A 16,418-nucleotide genomic window follows, 5' to 3' on the forward strand; every position below is an offset into this window, starting at 1 on the left:
GGAGTCTGAAGCAAGTCATCCCTTTGAAGCACCTACTCATTATCAGGGGAGCCTAGTCAGATACAGGCATCTAAAGTTAGGTGTGCTATTCTCAAACATTTCCCTTTGCTGTTAATGAATTTTAGGCTTATGGAAATACATACATATATATTTGCAGAAAGGTTTTCATTATAACTATTCCCATTCTCATTTCTTCTGCTCCTTCCCCAGAGTCTCTTCTTTCCTTTCTTCCTTTCTTCTTTATTCTACGTTATTTTTTCTCTTTTTTCCCCTCTCACTCCCCACCTTTTTCCTTCCTATATTTCCTCTACTGTAACTAGCCACCTTCCCCCCGTCCACCACATACACTGTTTCTTCCACCCAGCTGCAGGTCCTTCTCAGAGGGAGGGAGGGAAGGACAGGGAAGGCTGGACCTGCTCACCCCCCAAATGCCTGGCAGCCATAAAAGCAGGCAACCAGATTAGTTCAGAAGATAAGAAAGCAATTGAATTAATGTCCTGCTATAACCCCCTAAATGCGGGCAAGATGGAAGCTAAATTTCTGCTTTCATCGTAACTAATTGACAGTTGCTGTCTACAAGGTGCTTCTTAGCTTCAGTTAAACAACAGAAAACGAAACATTAACTGGTAATAACTGATAAAGTGGGTACAAAAAAAGGGCAGAGTGGCTGAAAGGACAGGAGCCATTTTTAATTAAAGACTTTTCTCTAGCTCCCTGCAGCTCCCTTTCTGGCACGAGTGCCAGTTGCCGTGCCAGCCTGCGCAGGGGCAGGTCGATGCAGGTGCAAAGGGCAGGCTGCAGTGGTCCCCACGCTGCTCCCTGGACACCTTCATGTCTGCCTCCCTCCTGTAGGTAAGGCTTTGCTCTTGGCTTCCTTCATATATAAAACCCAGAAAAGCAGCACAGTATAGCAAGTGAGATGAAAGTGAGTGTGGCTGGGCTACAAGCTGCTGGAGAGACACAGACAAGTGTCGAAGTACAGGAGGAGAAAAGGCGACCTCAGAAAATTTAAGGCTATTTAAAAAATAAAAGAGCATACATATGTATACATGCTTGTTTTCTAGGATGTTCATTGCTCCTGATGTCTCACTTCAAAGTGTAAAAGGACAATGTGTAACTACTTATAAGTTAATACACTTATATTAACATTTTTGAAGAAGTGTAATAGTGTAACCCTATAAAGTATTTTAGGTTATTGAAATATTTTCTTGCTGTTGAAAAGCTACAGGTCCAAGAGGCACAAGCCAATATCTGATTAGAGTGCACAATGCTAGGACTCACTGATCTCTATGTTGAATATCCCTACAGAGTCAATGCTCTGCAAGACCTTCTCTGCCACAAGATGGATACTCCTGAAATGTACATGGCTTTATTCTTTGCTCAACGTTCCCATGACACCAAGAGTAAAAGGAATTGCATAGCATGAACTACAGAAGTATAGCTTCTGCAGCTGAACTCAGCAAATAAATCAGGTTTGACTTAACCCTTGCTAATAAACTAGGATCAGTTCCTATGACAAGTCACCACTCTTGGTCCTAACTCCCAAACGAGTTCAGGGAAGAAGATGGACACTGTGAGACCCACAAACCCCCAGACTGAAAGAACCTGGGATGGGGGGTAGCTTGAGCATGAAATGTAAGTCTACCAAAATATTTTGCTCTAGGATAACTATTATCTCTCCTGTTACTGTGTCCAGAGAAGGCGCCTTCTAAAGCTAAGAGTGAATGTTTAACGAACGGCCCATGTACAACTTTCTGTGATAATATGCAAAACACTAGAGAGCTTAAAAGCTTCTCAGGCCATCTGAGACAGCAGTGCCTTAGAGAACATCCAATAAAAGTAGGTAAATAAAGGAAGAAAACCAGCCTGTACCATGGGCCTGTGAGGGGGTTACTTCCCAGAAACTACTAGCCAGATACCCCAAACCGGTGTAGCTCCACAAGCCTGCAGCTGGCATGCCTTTAAACAAGAGGGAAGGGGTGACAACCGCCTTCTCAAATATCTTGTTGAACCACATTTTATGATTTTTTGGGCTTGTAACCACACTCCAATCTTTGTTGTTGGAACTAAAGCTTTTGCCTGAACCTTAATGAATGTTTTTTCTGTTTGCTGCTGAGCCTCCCTATTGCTGGGCGGCAAGATGATCAAGAGCAAAACCAGTATTCTGGGTGACTACTTTCACATTTAAAACCATCTGCCTGCTAGTGCTAACATAGGAAACCCAGAGACTTACAGAGAGTCAGCAGAAGGGCTTGCCTTGCTAGCCACAAGTTTTGAGGAAAGAGATACTTGTGACATGGCCAAAACCAACGTCCCTTCTGAAAGGAGCAGATGATACAGGGTCATCTCCTGGTGTGTTGTGTGCTCTTCCTCTCCTTTCCTAACTTCTGATAAGTCACATACCTGCAACTTATTAACAGGTTTTGTTTAAATCTTAAATAAATAAAATTTAAAGGGTAAAACAACCCTCACTGCCTAGGCTTAATCATTAAAGCAAAGGATTTACATCCTGAAAATGAGGTTATCCATTTGTTTTCCCCTTAACGTGCAATGCCAGGATTAGAAGCAAGAACATTTCTGAAGTTTTCCTTCTATGTATGCCAGCTTTTGTGGGGGACTCTGATTCTGCATATTCTCCATCCATCAAAATTGCCTGAAGACTGGCAGAACACACTGCTCAGGGCACTTTCAGACTACCATTCCCCTTACAAACATGTATGCACCTTTATTTAGACTGAGGACTTTGGTACCCAGGAACATGCTTGCAAACACAATACAAACCTGGAATCAGCTGCAAGGTTTTTCTTAAACTCTTGCTCCTCTTTCTTTCCTTGAGATAGTCCAATTATGAAGTACTTGTCTCTGATGACAGGGAAATCATCCAAGAGGCTTCTTAGGCTATTGTAGTACCCAATGAGCTGACCTCTCAGGGCATGCTGGGACACACGCTGATTCAGCCTAAAAAAGGCATAGTTAAAATATATAGTGCTGTGCAGAATGTATTCTGTCCAGATAATCTCTACCTTTGTTGAACTTAATCTCTTTCTGTGTGGACATCTTTGGCATCTTCTACAGCAAAATTTACAAAATTTACAGTTCCTCTGTACTGCAACAACCAGAAGGATAAAAATTGTGGAAGTGGCATTTAAGAACTGGCTGCAAGCTGCCTCCAGACCCATTGGCCTGGCCTTACCCACACACTCGATAAGCTGTATGTGGGTTAAAGGTAGTCTGCATCTGCAGCACGACACAAATCTCCATCATTTACAAAACATGGCTTATGGAAACTGCTGCCCTGCTTGCAGTTTGCTTCTTGCTGTGCTCTTTCCCAAGGTGGCTCAGATGCACCTCTGCCTACCTAGGCTTATGAGGAGAAGACAGACCTAGACGCTGGCCACATGTCAGCTTCTTGCCCAGTTTTATGACAGAATGGATCTGGAACATACAGCTCTTAGGCGGCTTCATAACAAATACTGAACATTAACATAAGAACACAGGATTTTAAAAGAATAAAATCAAGTACAACTCTGTCTGAAACTCTGGTTTCTCACAAGTTGCCTTACAAAATAGATTGAATTCACAGGATAGTACATCCCACTCACTCATTCTCTGATCTACTGTAGATTTATCCCTCATCTTGACGACATTTATCTGGCATTTCTGCTGAAATACCAACAAAGTGTTGGTGTTGTGTGCCTCTACTTAGCATCCCATCATCAATCCTTTCTCCTCATAAAGAAACCAAGTGGCATATTTCCTACTCATCCAGCAACATGGCTTGTACTGCCTGTAGTGTTATCCCACTAAACCACTGAATATGTTCTTTTCCTTAGCCTGCAAAATGGCTTACAGGTATATTCATAAAATAATGAATAGAAAGTCCATAAGTTCATATTATCCACATGAAAAAGATGCTCTCAGAACAAGAGTTGCATTTAAAACATGATGTGTTTGTATGGAAATATCTATAGTAAATCTATATTAAACATATATTAGACATAGAGTAAACTTCTGTATCAGATATACTTACTTATGACAATATTCAACAATAATGTCTCTCTTGAGTTTCAGAACTTCATCCTATAATGAGACAATATTTTCTTCTTAGTATCATGCACATAGGACTTACATGTACTGTGAGTCTAACAAAGCTAGAACACTTGTAACATTTTCTGTTGATACAATTTTAAACACCCCTCCAGATTGTGTACAGTATTACAAATATCTAAACTATGAAATTCCAAAACTTTAAGGAGGATAAACATCAAGAAAGATTTCAACCAGTGTGCCAGACCCAGTAGACAGTTAAAGCAGTCTTGTGAATAAATTTAGAATTATTTAATTCCAGTCCGGTTCATACAATTTTGTTCACAAAATCTGTAATATTTCCCAAAAGAATCTGCAGCTAGCAGTTATTTCCTCATACACTCATTTAGCCTATTGAGCTGGCAAGGTTATGAGTACATTAAAGTAAATAATTTATGCTGCCTATTTCAAAAACAGAATAGCCATTAAAACTTTGTGTAGAACAAGTTTGCTTTTTACTATCTGGTAAGTTCTTAAAGGCCATGCCTAACCTGTAGTGTGTTCCGTACATACAGATTCACAAGCAGTTTAATACAGGATCTATGTTCTCACCTTTATCCAGAAGCTGGATAAAGAGGAATTTTGCAAAAGGCAGAATCTATACCCATCGTGGTATCTTTACAAATATTATTTTTTATGACTTTCTCATCTTCTTCTAAAATTAAAAAACTATAAATATTTATTAAAGGAGTCTTCCTCCCATAGCGTCCATCTCTAGCTAGGACCACTGTTGGATGCTTCATACATAAAAGCCCAGAACAGTTCTGCACCTATCAGCATAACTATATCCAGGATTTACCTCCTTACCTAGGTTGGAAATAGTTTAGAAGCAATGCCCGTTAGCATCCACCGCCTTTAGTTAGCCACATGTCCGCAGACTGCTGCTGTTTTCCATGCACGTCTCCATCACAGGCCTTGCAGCCGTGCCCATGGGATACCACGGCAGGACGGTGCAGTGGAAGAAGGTTCATTTGAGTCTCCCACTTGCCATCGTCTGCAGCCCCGCACCTGACCCGCACACCCTGGCCATGTCCCAGCCTCCTCCCCTCCACTGGAGTTTCCACACCTGCCACCAGTTTACCTTTCTCCCTAAAGTAACCACAGAGTAAGTACAATGCTAACTCAAAGCTACTGCTTTGCCTACATGCCAAAAACCAACAGTTCCTCTCAAAAATGCTGAGGAGCCTCCTGAGGTACTTACAGGGTTTTGCAGCTTGATGCCCAGTGCTTCTCTCTTTTGAGTGAAAGTGTTCATCATCCTGTCTCGGCGTCCCCGTTTCTCCAGCTGAATGGAAACAAAAGCTTCTGGAGGCCTAACGAGGGTAAAAAAGCATAGGAGCTGAGAAGAGACACCTCCCAAAAGGTAAACTGATAACTTCCTTCTGAACCATTCAAATAACTCCTTTAGATCAGACACAGCTTCTCCAACAACATTAATTTACTCATTCCTTATATATAACAGGTACAAATACACTGGATCTTGTGGATCAGCTACCAGAGATGAGATGAGCTCTGGGGAAAGACTCCCAGACTACACATTTTTAATTTCAGTGCAAGTGAAATAAATGGTGAAAGAAATAGTGACAAATTAAAAAAAAAAAAAAAAGTACCTTCTCATGCTGTCATTACAGCAGGAACAGTGAGGCTGCCTGAGCTAAGCTGGACATGTTGAAATGCCTTTTTATTTATACCTTCAAAGCACAGGTTGTTCAATTAGCACAGAGTTTTCCGTGCTCAACTTCCAGCTGATCAGCACTGAATAATATAAAAAATTGCTCTGTGTCTTACCAGTACTCTGTTAGTACACAGTACCCCATGTAAAAGCCAGGAAATTGAGCCGAGGAGCTATTAAGTGGGCCTACAAGCACTGAGACCAAGCTCTGCTCTACAAGAGGAGCAAAATCATATTTAATGGCCTTATCCTGGCCCACTTACTATTTGTCATAATTTTGCAATGTTTTCAACTGTAAACTCACTGATGCTTAGAAACTCCTAAGAGGTATTTGGACTTCCTCCTCTAACTAACAGGTGATTTCCATGGGGTTTGATGTGAAGCCAGAGTCCCATGGACAGGGTATGGTGAGCCAACCATAACACTCAGACCACTAATTCACACCAACAAACAGGGTGTCTGGGAACATGCCCTTACGATCAAGTGCCCATCGCTATGTTTTGTCATGGAGGAGGCCCAGCGCAATGTAAAGCAGGTAGAGCTCAGGATTCACACATGCGCCAGTCTGACCCCTACCCAGTGGAGGAGGCCTGGCCAGTCTGTAACAAATACCTTTTAATGGTACAGAGTAAACCTGGAGAACACCCTGGGGAAAATGAAGTGGCTGGTCTTGTTGCTTGCAGCAGCTGATCCTCTGTTTCACTCCCAGGCACTGAATTTCTTCCACTTGCTGAACTGCTCTGACTTGTTAGACTTACATTTCCTTCCTGAAATATCATGAATATCAATTCTGTGTTTGCTCTCATAAAGACTGGCAGCTCTTCCTACTAAATCAGTGCAGATTTGCAATTCTGCATGCTTTCATTTACCTTAGCTTTATGATATAATAATTCACTGCGATCATTGAAAGTCACAGAAAAAATACATTTCTCACTGAGCACAGGCATAATGAAACTGTAGGGGCACCAGACTCAGAGACAGTACCCAATTTATAAATCAGACAACATTCTCGACATTCAATCAGCTGCAAATAAAATATGAATATTCTCAGATATTCACATTTTCAAATATGTACAAATAATTGTATATCTAGATCACTTTTCTGGAAAATCAGTTTGCCTCCCCATGAACACAATAAACTATGCTCATCCCCCCCCCCCCCCATCTATTTAAGTTCCGGTGGCTCCTGGTATGAAGAAACCTCAGAAATTTCTGAATATTTATATAAAAATAATCCTAATTTTCAAGCAGGAACAAGTGGTTCTTTTCCAAGTTCTTGAAGTCATATTTCAAAAATGGCACAGGCACTTTGAAATCAAGGGCAGCTAAAAAAGTAAATTCCCCTGCAAATCAAGAAGAGCTGTTGCCTTTTGCGTATAGTGGGAAAGACCAAAATGGGAAAAAAAGCGCCACGTTTTGAGAGTTGAGTTCCTTCTCCTAAGTACTAGCTTGTCTTCAGTTAGTGCTGCTTGCAGACAGATCTACCAAAGAACATCTTTGCTCTGTTGTGAAAACATGCAAATGGAATGAATTTCACTAAGTCCAGAAAATGGACTTAGTGCCCAGAGAACAATCCTCTCCCTGCTTGGCTGAGCACAAGGAACATACAACATGTATTTAAAAAACAGTGGTCAGCAACTGCCTTAGAAGTAAATGGGCAGACACAATCAGTGCCTTAATTTCTGAGAAATCTTTCAGCCTATAAACGAAGTCAGCATAGAAAAGTTGGGCAGTGAGGTTACAAATACATGGGAGTTTGCCATTCTGAAGGTTCTAGACCAGTAACAAACAGGCTGGGCTGCATGAGGGTTTATTGCCTGGTGAGACTGGGTTGGTTAAGCCTGTGCCCTTCATGACACAGCCCACAGGTCTTGGCTATCAACCAGCCAGACCACAGCATGAGTTGCAGAGCACACAGCTCTCTTGGCATCTCACAACCAGCTCTCCTTCACATGGGCTGAAGGGAGATACCACGGGCCTTGGCCTGTGTTGGGTGGGCAACCATACCACCCACAGCACTGGTGGGTCCCTCGGTGCAGACACAGCCTATGACAACCTGCAACAAACTCCCTTTCCTATGTAAGGAGATTTTTTCCAGTTTTACATGTTAATCTGGAATAACAGATGCATGACCTCCTTATCACTACCTCTGTTGGTTGTATTAATTGTCCTCTGTGTGTGAGTTTGATTAGTTAGCTAATACCACTGACAGTAAATCAGCAAAAACTGATCCAGAATGGATGCAGCAGCCATTAAATGATTTACAGAGGAGAGAAGACATCTGAAAACAAAAAATACAGTCGCTGTCATTCTGTGGAAAAGAAGCCATTCAGCATTTAGACAGTAAAAGAGCTCCAAACGTTTGGAAGATCAATCCTTTTCAACTGGGGGATGAAGAGCTATTTCCAGAGTAAGGCTAATTATCCTCAGAGACACACAACACCGGCACTGTGTATGGCAGTGCAGAGGATCGATTTGGGAAAGAAACCACAGCTGCTCAGTTCCACTGGAGATTTCAGTGCTGCAGGATCTGATTAGAAATGAAGACAGGGAATCTCAGACTTCTCAGTGAGAGGGAATAGAAAACAGCCTCTGGGACAAAGTAGACTGTGGCCAGTCCTGGGAGGCTGCACAGCTGGCCTCACAACTGGCCACTCAGCTGCCAACACCTGGGTGCCCACCAAGTGGCTGCAGAGTGCAGCAGCTCCCTGGGACATGGCTAGTGTGTTGCCAAAAGTTGCATAAGATCAGTGGTGCAAAGGGTTCCTGCTCAGCAGCAAGCAGGCAGCTCTGACCGCACAATACTAAGCTTTTTTTCTGGTGGGTCATCAGGATATTGTTTTGTTTGGGCCAATGGATCCCAACTGTGTGGTGCAGAATCACTGCCCTGCCTGTGTTGGGATAGCATGCAAACCGTGCACTGGTGAAACGAGTTTGTTCTGGTGCCGTTGACAGTCTCTGGGGTGAGTGTGGGCCCTAGGACCTCCCTTACATTCAGCTCTGGTGTAAGGAAAGAAAGTGTATAGGACACTGCTGTAGGAACAGCAATTCATGCTCAGAAGCTTGCAAGTCTCAGCTGCATGAAACGTCTTTCCCTCTCCTCCTCACACTGCAGCTCTGAGTGACCCTAAATGAGACAATGGAAAGTTGTGATAACATATTTTTTTCATTTTTAAACTCAGAAAGAAACTGGTGTCACACAGGAAATGTTTTAGCCTCAACCCATCTCTACCAACTTTTGAACTCTCTGACTAATCTTAAATACATTTGACATAAGTACAGAGGTCTCAAGGGTATAAAGCTCCTTCCAGTTTTGCAAAAGCATCATTCAGCTAGTGAGGAGAACCCCCTGCTCAGGGAAAAGGCAAGGAGAGTTTGATCCCTAGCCATTTTGGTTGGCTTGCTCGGGTCCCAGGAGGCAGTGGCCAGCTGGGCTCCCAGCATGACAGCCAGGCAGTCAGCACATGCACGTCTACAGACCTGCCACAAAACACGGTGATTCTTGTCCAGCAAAAGACGGACACTTCCCATACACAGGAATGAGCTGAGGATACTGCCTGGTGGTAGGGGACTGGGTATGGGAACCATCAGGGATGCAAGAGGGGGCTGAGAGGGGATGGATGGGGTGTCCTAGGGAACATGGAAAGACATGTCAATATAAGCACAGAGGAGGCAAGACAAGCCCTAAAGAATCACTATTTGTTTATTAATTCAAAATTGCATACAAGGCCACTTAGCTCATCATTGTAATGCAGCTGTCTCTGCAAGAGACACAGCAACTGTGTACGAAAATGCAACACAGAACCCGACAACAATTTAGCATGTATGAAGCAAGGGTAGCTCCTGAGCACCCTATATTAAACACAAAATGAAAAAAAAAAAAAAAAAAGAAAAGCCAAATATAAGACAAGTAACAGTAATTGCTTGATGACCCTGCCAGGTAGCTTCTGAACCAACATTATGGCATCAAGCTGACATGAATGTTTCCCACTGGAAATAGTGTTGACCATACTTCTGTTTTCAGAAGACAGGGCAAATGAAAGCGGCAGGAACTGATGGTTTCGCCGTCCCAGAAGAATGCATATTTCAAGGTCAGGTTGTGATTGCTAGCCTTACTGAATACCACAGGCTATAAGATTTCACCTGTGCCTTTTGAATCCAATTAATCTCCAACCTCTTTCAGTCCTCTCTTGAGGTATATTTTTAGCTATGCTTCATCACTTACCCAACTAATAGACTTTAAATAAATCACTGATGTGACACCATTTATTTGTATGTCATACGCTAATACACAATCACTGCAGTTCCTGCAGTCATCAGTGATGCTGTTCCAAGTGTTACACAGGACAGCCATCCAACTGATTACAAGCAGAATTAACAGATCCCCTCTTTGGGCTAAGTCTGACAAAACCCATTATTACTGGTGCAATGTGAGGAAGAAGATGCTGCTAACCTTTATGTCCAGGGTATGGGGAGGCTGGACCAAGTAACAGAAGGAGGCTTGCTGAACAGCCGCCAAAAGAGCATTTTTCTGAATGACCTGACAGGCCAAGATAAGTTGCATGTTCCTTATTCTAGATGGACACAAGAGCTAAGGAGAGGGAAAACAACATGTTAGACATTTCCTCTGCTATTTAAAAGACAGGTTACTCTACAGACATCACTCTCTGTCTTGTCGTATTTCAGCAGCTCAATTTAATGAAAGAAGGGATAAGGGGGAGCATTCTATTATATTTGTATCCGTTGTTATCATTGAAACAAGACTAAATCTAGAGATCAAGGAAACTTTTCATTCATTTGTAGTTAGTGAGTTGTATTCTCAACTCTACTCTGTAGAGCAGGATGGTGCCAAACAGCACAGCCAAGTGCAAACAGGCTGGAAAAGGAATAGATACCAAATAAAACATATTTGGTTTTCCTTGGCAAATTATTAATTACATGCCACTCTGCTACAGAGTACAGGTCATGACTGAGTTGATGGCAAGAAGAAGACTTTGTGCAGAGCTTTAAAGAAGAAATCTCCACGGCCTGGCAGTCTGTGATACTGTTTCTATACACATGTACGAAGAGGAAAGGACTAAATATGCAAAACAGCACTGAAGACTAAGGTCGTTTTCTTACGTTGTTACAGAATTCTCGACACCAGATGTTGTTATTGTGTGTATACAGACACACACAGGCATCCTGCTTTATTTAACAAAGTTTCTTAGGCAAAACTCTGCTGACTTAAAGACTTTAATCCCAGTAAGGATTCTTGGATTAGGCCACATTAACGATCAAATTTTCAGTGCGATTTTATGAAGTTAATTATGAAACAGTAGAGCAAATCATATTATCACTCAGAGAAAGAAAAACTATAGAGAAGTTAATAGTGTCTAGTAAACACATCAATGAGGCCCTTTCATAGTCTAGCAAATAAATAATAACATAATACATTTTTTTTTGCTTATTCTGCAAATAGAATAATTCACCTGCATAACACCATCTCTTGTACGGAAACTAAACTTTCCAACATGACTGTCAATTTCTTGGATGCTTAATGGTAAGCTAGATGGAATATATCTGCAATGAAAGCAGAATTATCTATAAACATGGAGTATGACAGAGAAAGAAGCCAAACTGAGGATGAAAGGAAAATAGTGATATATTCAGAAATATTTTTAATTTCTTTCCCCCTTTAAATTTAGAACACATAATGGAATTGGTCACTCTAGTCCCTAATTTAGTGATCTTAGGATGTTGCTTTAGTTTTCAGAAGCAGTTCTGTAAGAAAAAGAATATATCCCGTGATGTTTTGTGGTTGACATTACAATGACTCATTAGCATCTCCTAGATGAGCTTAGTCTAAACCAGTGAAAAATCTGCCTGTTCAGTTTAATCGTGCCTTGTTTCAAGCCTTGGTTTCTAATGTGTTTTTCTGTGCTAGGCAAGTGACTAGGATGCAAACAACAGCACTGGACTGCAGGTGGTAGATGTACAGGTTGGAAGGGAGCCCTGCTGCCCAGTTAGCCATAGGGAACAACTGACAGGATGCCCTCCCTGAATCCAGTAAGAGAATTCACAGGTTATTTCTTTTCTTCCTCCTAAACCTTGATCTGAAATACACACAAACACAGACACAAATGGTTGTATTTATGTATGTGTATACACACACATATTTACCAACTCTTTAAAGAGTAAATCACGGCAACTGAAAAATCTACTTGTTCCAGTCACTTTCCCCAGAGGAAAAGGGAAGATAATAAATAGCCTTTTCCTTGTGCAGAGATTGGGTCCAGTAGTCACTGAGTTGAAAAACAAAGGTCAAAGATGTCACTTCATGAAGTGCAGTATAACTCTAGGAGAATAAGCTTTCTTTGTGCTCAGAATTAAGAGTTTCTGAGGTCCCGTTTTGCTACCTATAGAGTCTGGGGCAATCACTTTCAGGCCAGACCTGTTAGACATCCCTTACTTTGAAAGAAAATGCACTTTAGTTCCAAAATTGCCAGCATTCCACACAAATTCAGTGTCTCCTCACTTTCACTGCTCAACAGCCTTAAAATGGCAATATTCAATTCCAGACTCTATACGAAAAGGGAACAAATCATGCAGCATTTTACATTTTCTGCCTGAGTAATTTTATGTATTTTACACACTGAAGTTTTTGTGGCTTATATGTGAGCCTAAGCAGACTAAAGGCTTGATCCAATCCAATCTAAAGGGATGATGCCCTGTGAAACACAAAGAAAAGTTCAGTCTACCTGTCAACACAGCTGTCATCTTCCAGGAGAGATGTAATGAATATTGGTGGGACATGGTCTGCTTTCTCCCTGTGAGATGCAGATTCAAAGAGCACAGGCCTCAGATACAAATGGAACTCCCCAAAACCTGCTTCCATTGCAAAAGCTTTATAGAACCTAGAAACAAAACCACATGGATGCATTTGAAAAATTAGCTTTCTTCCTGCTGTAGGCAGTACATACCTAGAAACCTGCATCCACCAGGTTAATTTCAATGAGACATCTGCATTTAACTTAAAACATTTCTTGGCATCTGAAATACTATGATGGATACAAAGCAAACAAATGTTGTAACCAGGTAACTGATGGTTGCTTAGTATCACCTATTCAATTGACACACTCAGCACTTACAAACAAAAGACACTAAGTTGCAAGTCTACAATGTCATAAGGGAAAATCAAGAAAAATATGCTAAATGTTCCTATTTAGAAAGGACTGCATTTGGCAGAGAGGTGAAGAATATTATTTTAGACTAGAAATTGGAAAGAGGTCTGACTGCCAGACAGGAAGCCTCAATAGACAAACAGAGTTCATACACATTCTTACTATTAAAACAGTGACTTCATAACTTAAGAAACAATTACTCTAGAAGGCCCCAATATGACACAACCCCAGTACAACCTCCCCAGTATAACAAATTATGAGGGCAGTTCATCAGCAGACAGTAAACACATGGTCTAGATGCAAGCACTAGCTCAGGAAATCTCTAAAGCATCAAATGTCAGAAGTTGGGCACTGTCCTGGTTTTTATATTTCCTCCCTATGGATCTGTCCCTGCACTCCTTCAAGTGCAAGACCACAGAAACACTGATCTGGTCTGTGATGGCTCTTCTCATGTAGTATAAGATGCTAAAAAGAAATAATTTGACCTTTTGATACAGACTGCAAAGGAATAAGATACTCCCTTGCTTCCTCCTAACATCTGAGACAGATGTTTTAGCAGTCAAGAAATCAGGTCACAGAGAAGCTATGTCATGAGAATGTGATCAAGACACAAATAGGACCTAAAAGACATAGCTCTTTGTCCTTTAAAATCAGGTAGCATTCCCTGCCTGCAAAGTAAGGGAAAGAAAAGGGGAGGAGACAAAAATAATATATGAAAGACACCACAAGCATCAACCAATAATCATGTGGAGCACAGCCAAAATCAACTCTAAGGTCTTAAAACAAAGAGCTCTGTGTAATTATTATAAATGTTGCTCTCTTAGTTGACCAGTATAGACATATGAATAGCCTGTACAGAACAGACATCAGCACACAAATCAGCTTAATACTGAGCAAAGGGAAAAAATAGAAAATAAAAAGATATTAAAAAGGTGACTGTGTCAAACAAAACTAGAGACAAGCAAAATTCAGACTAAAGCTGCACTGTCTAGCTCTATTATTCTACCAAAGGATGTCCCTTTTCATCAGATGGTAGAAGATGAATATTGAGGAACACTGAGGAACAAAGAGAAGCAACAAGGGCTGTAAGGAACAGTACATACAACATAAATGTGTATTTTAGATGTGAATGACCTTCCACTCTGGGAATGGAGAGACAGGCAAGTAATGGGTACAATTCTGGCAGGTCCCCCCACAAAATTCTGATAGAAACTATGGTATGAGGTAGAGGAATCCACAAATGTAGGTGCCCTCACTTCATTTTACTCTTCATAGCAGGAAAAAAGTTTACTAACCCTTCTGATGTTTCAGTCTGAATTTGAGTGTCTAACAGTTCATATTACAATGAACTGTGAATTTCATCACATCAAAAGAAGAGGTAAAAATAGCCCCTCAAAATGTCACACTGAATAAACTATATATGTTTATACTGGTATTTAGGCTGACTTAACCATCTTCTATTAAGATATGTTATGCTTAATGACCTTACATATGCATCATGAAGTGTTACTTTTGTCATAACTTTCCCATCCTGGAAAACGACAATTTACTGCTACTTTTCAGGGATTTCTAAGCATACAACCTCAGATGAATATGTTCCCAAAAGAAATGCATCCATGTGATGATCCAGTCTGCTCATCTTTCTCCTCTGGAAGTTTTAAATCAGTTGGTGAATATTAATGAAATCTGACGCAGAGACAGGTCTTTCAAGATACTTAATCCCTACAGGTTTCATGAAAAAAAGTGATTGGATATTGATTTTTTATCTAAGTGAAAAGTTGCAGTGTAACCTTACCCCTTATTAATTGCCAGAAAATGTATGTGTGTGTGTGTATGTGTATGAGTGAAGGAACACAGAGAGTTATCTCAACCCCAGTGGAAGAAGTTTAACTAGAATGGGTATTTTATTAGAAAGCTGAGTATACAAACAAGAAACACAAATTGCCAAGACAGGAGACCTTTTTGCTTCATGGAATTGCTTGAGTTGAAGTAAATTAACTGGTTTGTTAGTTTGCCCAAGAAAGTTCCAGATATCAAATTATAGCTGTTCAGGCAGTTCCTACTTTAATGGAAACGAGTTGTGACAGAAAATTAGGTTCTCCACCAAACTAAGTGGAATGACTGTGATTCACATGTCTTAAACATGTCTAGGTTTTCAGCTGCTGAAAATAAATGCTGCTGACTTTTTGATATGGACTGTAAATTTTCAAGAAGCAAGCTAGAGAAAGGGTTAAGACAAAGAAAAACCATGACTGGAATGTCATCTGTCCTACACAATCATCATAGCTATTGCAAGCAATCACGTCCCACAAATCCATTTCATAAATTAATCAAGCCCTATTTTAAAACTGATAGTTTTCTACCCTTTGGTCTTTCCCTTCCAGAACTTTGTTGTCTGATTCTTAGAAATCCCCTTTTAATTTCTAGCCTAAATTTATTCACAGTGATTAAATGCATTTGTTCTGCTGCCAAAATTGGCCTTTAGCTTAAATAGGTCCTCTCCATTCCCAGTGCTTATCTTCCTGGTGTATTTATAGAGAACAATCTTATCTTCTCTCAGCCTTCATTTTGCTAGGATAAATAAGTCAAGATATTTCATTTGCCTTTGTAAAATGCATTCTCTATTTCCCCTCAGCATGCTATTAGATCATCTTTGCTCCCATTCCAATCTGAATTTATCTTGCCTGAACACAAATCTCCAAATTACACTTAATAATCCAGGTGAGGCCTCACCAGAATCACGTACACAGCATCAATTCTCCCTCTCTCTACTGGTTACAGAACTCACTGCCTGATTCACAGTGAGATATAATGGTTTTCCTCCCATCACAGTTGCAATATGTTGGCAGTTTACAACCATCCCATGACCAGCTACACACCCAATTCTTTCTCCGACTAATAAGCTCAAAGTTCACAGGAGAATTTCCTATTACTATGCATAACCTTAAACTTTGTGTTATTGATGCTTATCTCTACTCCTCCAGTCCTTAGAACTGTGAGTTCTTCCTGTAAGATATTCCATTTGTTTTCCATATCAGTTTTATCTGCCAGCACTACAATGTCCTGAATTTAATAACACCCTCTTATGTTTTCTATTGAAATCATTAATAAAAATGTCAAGTAGTATGGAGCTGTACAATAGGAATTTCACCAGTAACCTGCCTCCAAGCCAGTAGTTCAACACTACCCTTTGTAGTCTTCCCATTAGCTGAGTCCTTCTTTGTCTTCCTGTACAAATTGTCATGTCCTCCAGCTGATAACTCCATAAATGCATGACACTGACTTCTTTTCTGCAGATGATTTCATTATCATTGTAACAATCAGCATAGCCAGAACAATTTTTATGCTTTCCTACCTCTGGTCGTGAACAAAGCCTGTACTTCTCGCATGCATTTTCTTATATTGCACTACTCTTCATAAGAAGGCAGCTTAAAATAATCGTGTGTAAAACTGCAGAAGGAGGCATCTTTGTATTCATTTGATCAACGAATTCCTCC

General features: G+C 40.7%; 1 pseudogene; it reads right to left on the bottom strand.

The window, feature by feature from the left end:
* The window catches only part of LOC141921626 (uncharacterized), a 43,119-nt pseudogene that overhangs the window by 2,924 nt on the left and 23,777 nt on the right, over window positions 1–16,418 (bottom strand).

Source organism: Strix aluco, chromosome 3 (genome assembly GCF_031877795.1).
Source record: "Strix aluco isolate bStrAlu1 chromosome 3, bStrAlu1.hap1, whole genome shotgun sequence".
Lineage (NCBI taxonomy): Eukaryota > Metazoa > Chordata > Aves > Strigiformes > Strigidae > Strix > Strix aluco.